Source organism: Brienomyrus brachyistius, chromosome 22 (assembly GCF_023856365.1).
Source record: "Brienomyrus brachyistius isolate T26 chromosome 22, BBRACH_0.4, whole genome shotgun sequence".
Taxonomy (NCBI): domain Eukaryota; kingdom Metazoa; phylum Chordata; class Actinopteri; order Osteoglossiformes; family Mormyridae; genus Brienomyrus; species Brienomyrus brachyistius.
In genome coordinates, this window is record NC_064554.1 from 1,120,461 (window position 1) to 1,130,236 (window position 9,776).

Sequence of the window (9,776 nt, forward strand, 5' to 3'; positions counted from 1 at the left end):
ATTCCAGCTTTAACTCTTTAATCTGCTTGAGAACTGCTCCGACCAGCAAGGGCATCGCTCTCACCACTCATCGCTGCATTACCCTGGGCCATCTGGCATTGCATAATGACCTCGGACCACCGGGGAACTTCTCACAGATCCAAAATACAGACTTCTCTTTTACTCAGTGGGGGGAAAAAAAGTTCTACTTGGTATAAGGCTGTTTTCGATGCAGTAGCTGAATGCTGAGTCGAGTGAGATTTCTGCTTGCTCATATATCAAGCAAGGCAGTGGCTTGAATCGAAAGGGCGTTTTCAGCAGCCCATATTTCAGGGCTCTTTTAGCACGCTTTGGTTTTCTCCTGTCCTGTTATCTCATACAGCAGCGTTCGGCTAACTGACACGGAGCAAAAACATCCCTCTGTAAGCCCCTTCGAGACGGGCACTGTGCGCAGAGGAAATGAAATAAAATATATTGGCCGGCCTAGTTTCACACTTTACACAGCCGTAAAGCTATGCTGCGTGATCGTCATCTTTATAGTCTACACATCTTTCATGGTGGAGAATAAATCCAGAACTTAAATATTTAAGATGCACCTAGCAACTGAGGGAAAAGTAAACCACATCTCTGCCTCCGGAGGAAAACGACTGATTGTATCGCTGAGGTGGCTATGTCTACCTGCTGCACATCTACTGTGCTGAGCTAAGCAGAAAAACAATCTTAATTTCTATAAAGCATATGCAGCTATGGGGGCAGCACAGTGGCCTCACACCTCTGGGATCAGGGTTCGAGTCTATGTCTTGACTCCGTGTGTGGAGTTTGCATATCCTCCCTGTCTCATCGTGAGGTTTCTTCCGGGTTCTCTGGTTTCCCCCCACAGTCCAGAAACACGCTGAGGTGTATTAGAGTTGCCAAATTGTCCAAGGGTGAATGGTGAGTGTGAGAATGGTGAGCTGCCTTGTGTCCAGAACTTCCAGGATAGGCTCCAAACCCCCACTATCCTTCACAGGACAAGCACATATAGAAAATGGATTGGATATGTATTAGGGGGGTTGAAAAAATCTAAATTTCCAGTAGCAATTTCCAATAGTGCGGAAAAGTTGTCACTGGACCTCATTATTAAACGTGTAAAATATCTTTGAAATAGGTTCATATTTTCAGGTTCCGCAACGCAATCGAAATTTCGTAATTTCCCAAAACAAAGATGATTTTCCCCGCATGACTCCCATGTTCGAAAGACTTTTTTCAGAAGTTAATTATTCCAATATGGCGGAAAGGTTACTACTTAAGCAGTATAGTAAGCCTACAAAATTTTATTCATATTGGTTAATATTTAAAGGTTCCACATTGCGGCTAAAGTTTGCACATTTCTAATAAAATTCTCTGTACGCTGCAACCTGTATGCTCTTTGTGTATAATTCACACAAAGATCGAGACAGAAGTTACTATCTTGTATAACAAATGTTGTTTGATTACTGACACAGTGATGGTGATGGCCATGTACATTATGCTTCAAGCATTTCTGTGAAAAAATTCCACTCAAAGAGGTTCAGTCAGGTGAAAAAAAATTTGTATGCACTGAAGCTGTGTTTTGTAAACCAAATCTTTGAGTAAAATGTCCCAGGTGTCCAACCTCAAAATCAATTCACGGAAAAACAAGAAGAATCATTCATTTCTTAATTACGACACACTGTATCCCCCCTGCGCCCATCCGTCCATCCGCCATTTCTAAGAGACCTACGCTTAGAAGTTGGTTTTCTATTTGATTTTGATTTGATTTGATTCAAACCCTTTATTGCTGTTCTATGTTTATAACTACGTTATTATAATATATTTATAAGCACATGAGTGTTCCCAAATGTCCTGTTGCTCCATTTAGCCATTGACCTCTTCTTTAATAGGATATTTGTTTTCTGTACCCCTCCACAAGCAGACTTCCCAGCGTCATATTAGAATTAGAACCTTACTCGAGCATCACATGGGAATTTCTTTGAGAAAAGTAGAACAAATTAGAAGCACTGCTCAGGCTGGGACTGACAGAGACAGAAACTGGACACTTTCCAGTAACACAGCCGCAAAAACACGCGGCCAATTCTTGTTCTCGCTGTACTTGGCGTCTCTAAGTGGTGTTCCTACTTCCTTTAAAAGTGTCCCTTCTACAGTATCGATGTTTGAATTCATCAGTCCGAAATGTAAACACTGGATTTTAATCCGGCGGTTGATCCTTTTTCAGAACTGCTCAGTATAGCAGAAGAGAGCACAGTAAGACAGGGGCATCGGTGGGGTTGTTCTAGGGGAACTTTAGCTTGTCCTCCCCCCACCCCCAACCCAAAATAAATGTACGCTAATTAGTTTAAATACTGTGTTCTCATTCATTTAAATCAGACCCCCCAGTAAAGGCTTAGCCCCGTTTCATAAATCTCTAGTGACTTTCATAAGTCTCTAGTATTTTGTAGTAAAATACTACAAAAATAGGTGAAAGTACTATATAGTGCGAAGTACAAAAATGTAGAAGTGGCTCCCCTGGTGGACCATTTATGAATGTTAACTTCCGCTGGTTGAGTCGCCCCGTTTTGCATGCAGTGAGGTGTTTCGGTGTCCCGCATAGAAGTGGGGGGGGGGGGGGGGGGGGGCGAAGAGCCATCCCGGCCGGGTTGCCCGCCACCCTGGCGGTTTATAAATACCACGTGATCTCGCAGGGTGGGGAAGCGAAGCGGGAGCCAAGAACCTGTCGACACCCGGGCGCTGCCGATATGAGTTTTCCCCCAGGCATCGGGCCTGGAGACAGAGAGGCTGCGGCAGCCGCAGAACAGCAGCACAAGCGGCTGCCTGTTACCCCGATCTCATCCACGTCGGCCGGCGCAGCTCGAGTCAGGCTCCCCTGTCCGACGGGTCGCGAAGCACGGAAACGTCTATGAAAATGCCACCTTTTTTAAGCCAAGTTTAAAATATGGCTTTTTACAGAGAGAAAGCGAAATGAAATGGTGGCTAGGAGAAGCAGTGCTAAGTAACCATTGTACGTCCTGTTGTGTCCACTTTTTGACGGATACGCCCTCCTCTCTCTACTAATCGTGTTTGAGATCTAAATGACCAATGAAAAGTTGCTTTATGACGCCATCTTTTTAACTAGTATTTATGTTTGTAGTAGTTAACATCTCTGTTCATGATGGCCATTTAGATTACTTTATATCACTAATTTGAACTTGATGTCGATAGCTAATAAAGTCATTGTTAATTGTAAATATAATTTACATTGTATTTTGCATTGTAATGTGAATTAGATTAGTTTGTATCATGTTGACTTTGACATATTTGCCTCGCTGACGACGGTCTGTGTAAGTCCAATTAAAACACGGAACCGTTCACCGATCGTTTTTTTTTGTGTGTGTGGTGCTGAGTGTGTCATTATGTTGTTTTACATTTATATTGTAGTTTCTGTGAAAATGATGGATTTTTTCCCATTGGTTAATGACAGTGTCATTATAGAATAATGAGTAAAAGTGGAGTAAAACACTGTGGAGACGAACTCAATACACCGTGTGTCGCTTTATCTGTAATCATTTCCTTTTGTGGGCATCGCCTACGTGATGTAAAACCATCAACGACTACAGCTGAGAATGCAGACATATTAACAGTTTATATGGTTTTTCGTAACTTTTTATTATTTGGCACGTCTGCATCACGTCACATTATTTATTTTCTTAGCGGACGGCTTCATCTTAGAAGCACGCGCCTAACGTTTTATCGTTAGTCCAGTTTAACAGCTGGACGTGTCTTCTTCCAGAATCACGCATCCAGGCCCAAGTGCATCTCCGCTGCGGACTGTACCTAACACTCGTTCCTGAACAATGTGTATATATTTTGCTTTTAATCTTAACGGTAGGATTCAGGTCAGGATCCAGAACCTTTCAGTTAGCAATATAATGTAATATCGATCCTACTCTCTCAGAGGAAGATGTTTTGATGGTTGCCAGACAGAGCACAATTTGTTACCTAACATATAGTGCTTAATCTACACTAACCGCTGGGTAGTTTAGTCTGTTATTCTTGTAATATTATGTTGATATTGAAACTTTTCCTTTAGGCAGTGCAGGTAGTTACTGTGCTATATTTTCATGTTCTCTGTTGAAGTCATTGTACAATTTTTGTCATGAGTAGAAAAATTTGCTTCCTTAAAATACAGCTTCATATTTGTCTTGGTTTATGCTACATTTTCAGGTTGTTCACTTTTCTATTTAAACAGCAGGGCCGTAAATCGTTGCAACGGTCCATAAAGGTAAACCTGTGGAATTTAGAGATGAAAAATAAGTTTTGGCAAAGTTGCCGCACGTGTATTTTTTGGATGTGAACGTCTTTGACGATTGGTCTCGTTGCTTCACAATGGAGAGCCGGTGGCAAATGCAGGTCAAATGAGAGACACAACGTTTAAGGACATCAGGCATTTTAAAGGATATTTCGCCTGACACCTCTGGGACCTGGGTTCGAGTGTCCGCCATGGCTCCATGTGTGTGGAGTGTGTATGTTCTCCTTGTGTCATCGTGGGGTTTCCACCAGGTACTCCGGTTTCCCCCCACAGTCCAAAAATATGCTGAGGCTGATTGGAGTTGCCAAGTGGCCTGTAGGAGTGCATGTGTGAGTGAATGGTGTGTGATTGTGCCCTGCGATGGGTTGGCACCCCATCCTGGGTTGTTCCTGTCTTGCATCCATAGCCTGCAAGTTTGGCTCCGGACCCACTGCAACCCTGAATAAGACAAACGGTTTCAGAAAATGGTTGGAGGGGTAATTCCTGCTGAATGAGTTCTGTAAAGTACTGTAAATTTTAATTTTAAAGCAATTTTAGACACAAAGAAGATCCCAATTGTATACATGGGAATTAGGTAGAAATGGTAGCATAATAAGCTCTGTGACATAAGCTCTGTGGGATAGGAAGCCTACAGGTGTATCTTCCTTTCTCAGTTTGCATTCTTGCCAGGTTTTTTTTGACCATTTCCATGATGAATAGAGTTCCTAAATTGAGCTGATCACCACTCTGAGCATCCAGAGGCTGGGTCCTACCTCTTCCATTACTGAATGTTTTACATTCACAGCTAGTGACACACATGCCAGTGAAAGTGTGCCAAAGGTTTCAAAAAGTGTTTCTTCCTCTCTTCAATGCACGATTGTCTGTTACACACCATCCTAAAAAAACGGCAACGTGTTACACTGTGATTACACTGTGATTACTGGCTTGACACCCGAGACATGCCTCTAGTTTTCGGCAAATGGTGACATTTGGCATTGAGTTTCTTCATGCTCCTGTTGTACTCTTTTATTTGGGTTTTAAAAACATTATTATGGGCAGCTAGAATAAAGCTGTTATTTGTGTCTTATCTCATGAGGCTGTATTTACCATGGTGCAGATCTTGGCCTACATTCAATGCAAGCACTTGAGAAAACCTCGTCATGGCCGACGTAGACCTCAACTTCCATGCAGAGGCTGGGCAGGGAGGCCAAATGACCCTACTTACCATCAGCACAAATGGATCATGAAATTTACACCTCTCTCATAATACTGGAATAAGTCTAAGAGCACAACAGAGATAAACATCGGTTGGGCAGTGAAGGCACTTTTTTCGGCTCACAGAAAAGATGACTGTGGTCTGCTCAGAGAATGGAGAAAAGAGAGCGCGCTATGAGGTCTGACTTTGTTTATGAGCAGAAGGGAAACTCAACTTCGGTTTACCTAAAAGTATATCTGTTTCCCTAAAAGTATCTTTGTTTTTAGTGTGCACCTTCTAACACTTGTCAGAGTGAACATTTAGCATAGCCTGTAAAGAGTTCATCTAGTGCAGTGTGTAAATTATTTATGTAACTTTAAAGGGTTTGTTTAGTACAGTCTGTAAATTGTTCAATTAGGACACTTTATTAAGTCTGTAAAATGTTAATTTAATACAGTCTGTAAATAGTTTAGTACAGTCTTGAAGTGTTTAATTAGTATAGCCTGTAAAGTGTGCATTTCGTACTTTGTGTAAATCGTTCATTAAATAAGTCTACAAGCTGTTTAAGGTATGTAAAATATTACTTTTGAATACACTTGAATATGAATGTGACTGTGTGACACTTTATGCTCAACTGGTTGGTAGAAACAAATTCTTGCCCAAAACACTCTTCAACTGGATCCAAGTATATATTTCATTTCCAAGGGTCTGAAATCCTGGTTAGCCCACAGTCTACCATATCCAGAGGAGGGGAAGCGGTTTTAATGTCAACCCAAAGAATAACAACGACAACAACAACAAATTTATTTTTGTTTAGCGCATTATCACAACATTACGTTGTCTCAAAGCGCTTTACAGCATCCCCACCCAAAGCCCCCAGTGTGCAAGCCTAAGGCGACAGTGGCAAGGAAAAACTCCCAAGAAGGAAGAAACCTTGGGAGGGACCAGACTCAAAGGGGGAGCCCATCCTCCAGGGGCCGGCAGGGAGAGTCAAATAAGAGTCAAGTCACATTGTCCCAATCATAAGATTTGGGAAATAACTGGAAAGCAGGGAAGATGACAAGCCAATGCTGAGTCTTCTTCCAATCGGCAGGTAACTAAAGGTAAGGCAGTGGTGTCAGACATGAAAGATGACGCAGGCAGATGGGTGAGCTGGATGCAGGGACGTCACTGGTGGTGGCGACGTCACATGTAGTAGGGTATGTTGGACATCTTATAAGTGGATGGCTATGGTGAATTCGATTTCTGTCTCATGGGCATGAAACCAAAACTGTCACAAATGTGCCCCTCAGGGTACTAGTAACACAATCACCTGTGAGAAAAATCCACAGTCTAGTATAAAAGGCCACTCACCTGCATATCCTACTGACCTTAACCCGGCCTCTTCTAGCAGGTTCAGACCCAGATTGAACCGACCGTTACAGAAAGAAAACGATCCCTTGTCAGCACTAACGCTGTCATCATCGCCGTGGCTAACGAGTCGCTATCGTTTGTAAAACCACCATATGGTGTTTGTGCCCGGCCTCCGTGTCATTCCCGAAACGAATCTGGGAACGGCGAGCCTTTGGAGCTGCTCCACAGGCAGGCAGAGCAAATTGCTAGGAACAGTGTGAAAACACAGCCCAGTTATGTGGTTTTCAAACTGCTTCTCCTGCGCCATGTTTTCTGGAATCACTTCCAGCTGCTCCCTGGCCGCTAATGGCACCTTGGGCCCATGTAGCCGTTTCAACGTTGGCCAAGTTTTTTCATCAGACCCCCTTGTCTCCCTCTCCCCCCCACCCCCCAGCAGCCACCTGCTCTTCCCTAACTGAACTTCAACTGGCCACATGACTCCCACTAACAAACAGATCATTATGAGTGTCGTTGGGTTGCTTGTTGTGTGAAACATAGCAAATCAAATAAAGATATTGGGGGCAAACTTAAAAAAAAAAGGTTATAAGGGGTTTAATTCGGCAACTGTTCATCTCCCCCCCCGCAGCAAATCAATTAAGTATCGTGGGTAAGTCAGTGATCATAAATTAAATTTCATTTTTCCCCCTCAAATATCAACGAAAAGATTTAATTTACAATAAATCAGTTTAGTTGACTTTTTCTTATTTTTTGTGTTAGTGTTTTATTTTTTTCCCCATGTTAATGTGTCCTAAGGCCTGCTGCTCTGCCTTAGCATAAGGGCTTCACTGCCTCTCCACCAAAGCCAGCCTCGGATCCTGCCAAAAGGATACTAATTGCCTGTCTCTCCCTTCTCCATCCTATTTCCCCTTCCAGAGGTCCCGGCACGACTTTGGCTTGGTGGCGGCCGCCAGCCGGAGCCAGCAGAGGTGAGTCACGTCGTCGTCCATCACTTCGACGGGGCGCCTGTCGCAGGCACCAACGTGCCAGGTAATCCCGCCCCGGGAGCCCGCCGAAAGAGGGCAGCCTAATTTTCACCATTAACGTCAACCCCCCAAGCCTCCCTGCACTGCCGGCTTGTGGATTTTGGCGCCAGTAGGAGACGAAAAAAAAAAATCGCACGCGAGCTGAAAAATGGGGCTGCGAAAATAAAGACTGAAATTAACCTGGACGGGCGTCACTTTTAGATGCGAAAGAGCAGACGGGGCGGAGGCGGGGTGTCTGTAAGGAGTCCCTGCCCAATTCTCACCTGGGGGGGAGTGGGGGATGGGTGAGAAGCACAGGTGAGCGGGTCTGTATGCCCCCGGTGGTGCTGTGTACATGGGCAGCTCGGCTCTCAGATCCCACAGGTGGGTCCCCTGGACGGGAGGCGGGGCTCATCGTCTGTGGATGACTCCCGATGACAGAGGTCTTTTTTCATCTTATCAGAGATTGGAGCAAATTTATAACCAAAGACACATCCCCCCCCCAATTCCCTGACTCTACAGGCTGGACCCTGGTGATCTTTGCTCCCACACGTATCACAGACCAGTGCCCAGTACTCTTTGTGCTGCAGATCAGCCCGGTGATTTTCCCCGGCCTCGTAATTTATTGTGGAATTTCTCCTGTCTGAAATCTGTACCACCACCGCCCCCCCCCCCCCCCCCCCCGCCCTCAGCAGCTACCATGACCATCTCCTCTGCACAGACCTGTCTAGCTTCATAAATGAGATAGAACTGCAGTCACAGGATTAGTTTGTCAGACGTGTTCGGACGTGTTTATGCGTAATCCTTATGTATGCCATTTCCCAGCTTAGGTTAAAGCCTTTTCTTTCTTTTTATGTGATTGTCTTCCGGGTCCCAACAGCATTTGCTCAGTGCCCTCCAGAGTTTGTTCAGTGCCCTCCAGGGTTTGCTCAGTGCCCTCCAGAGTTTGTTCAGTGCCTTCCAGGGTTTGTTCAGTGCCCTCTAGGGTTTGCTCAGTGCCCTCTAGAGTTTGTTCAGTGCCTTCCAAGGTTTGCTCAGTGCCCTCCAGAGTTTGTTCAGTGCCAAACTATTTTGCACAGACATTAGTCTGTTTTTCATTTTGAATGATTTCCTAGCCCAGTCAATTCACTTACTGACTGAATGCTCCTTATGTGTATCAGTCCCAGACCAATGTTAACACTTCTTCTGACCTCCATGTCATGGCTGTTTTCCGGTAGGTGGGGAGGGGGGGGAACAGCTGAATCTGCTGATACGTCACCTGGGCTTATCTGTTACATTCTGGGAAAAGTTTCCCTAAGTTCCGTTCTAAGACAGAAGTTCAGAAATTCCCTCGTTTCCGCACTTTTTCCTCATCCACATTCTATCTGGATAGTTTCAGCAGCAGTCGTTTCAATCTGTTAAATATACGCACTGTTCATGAAGCTATGCTGTAAACATATGGCATCCCGCGCCTCTAAAAACATTTTAAGCTACCTGCTGAAAAGCTGGCATGTGTTTAAAAACATACGCCCCCCCCCCCCCCCCGACACACACACACACACACACACACACACACGCATACACACTCACGGCCCTGTCGTACGTGTACTTCAGCAGGCCTGCTGTCCTTGGCAAACCTGTGAAATATTTTCTTTTATTTTTTTTCCCTGCAACAGATGCCAACGCCGCAGAAGAAATGTAGCAAAGTGTGCCTTTTTCTGCACCTTACTGTGCGGTCCCCTCTTTGTCAAAACAGGAAACAAACAATGAATACTGTTATCTGTATAGCTGAACCTCTGTGTGTGTATAACACAATGGTGGAAATACCGGGGGGGCTAATATGTGTGTTTTTGCACAGGAACATCAGGGCCTGTTGATTTAGTCCTCGCTGCCAGCAGGGTTTCTGTATTAGGCAGTTTAATGGGGTGTATCTGCGGTCATATAGTCTCTGGTCGACTGGTACAGTAGTTAGAGACAAAACACTTCA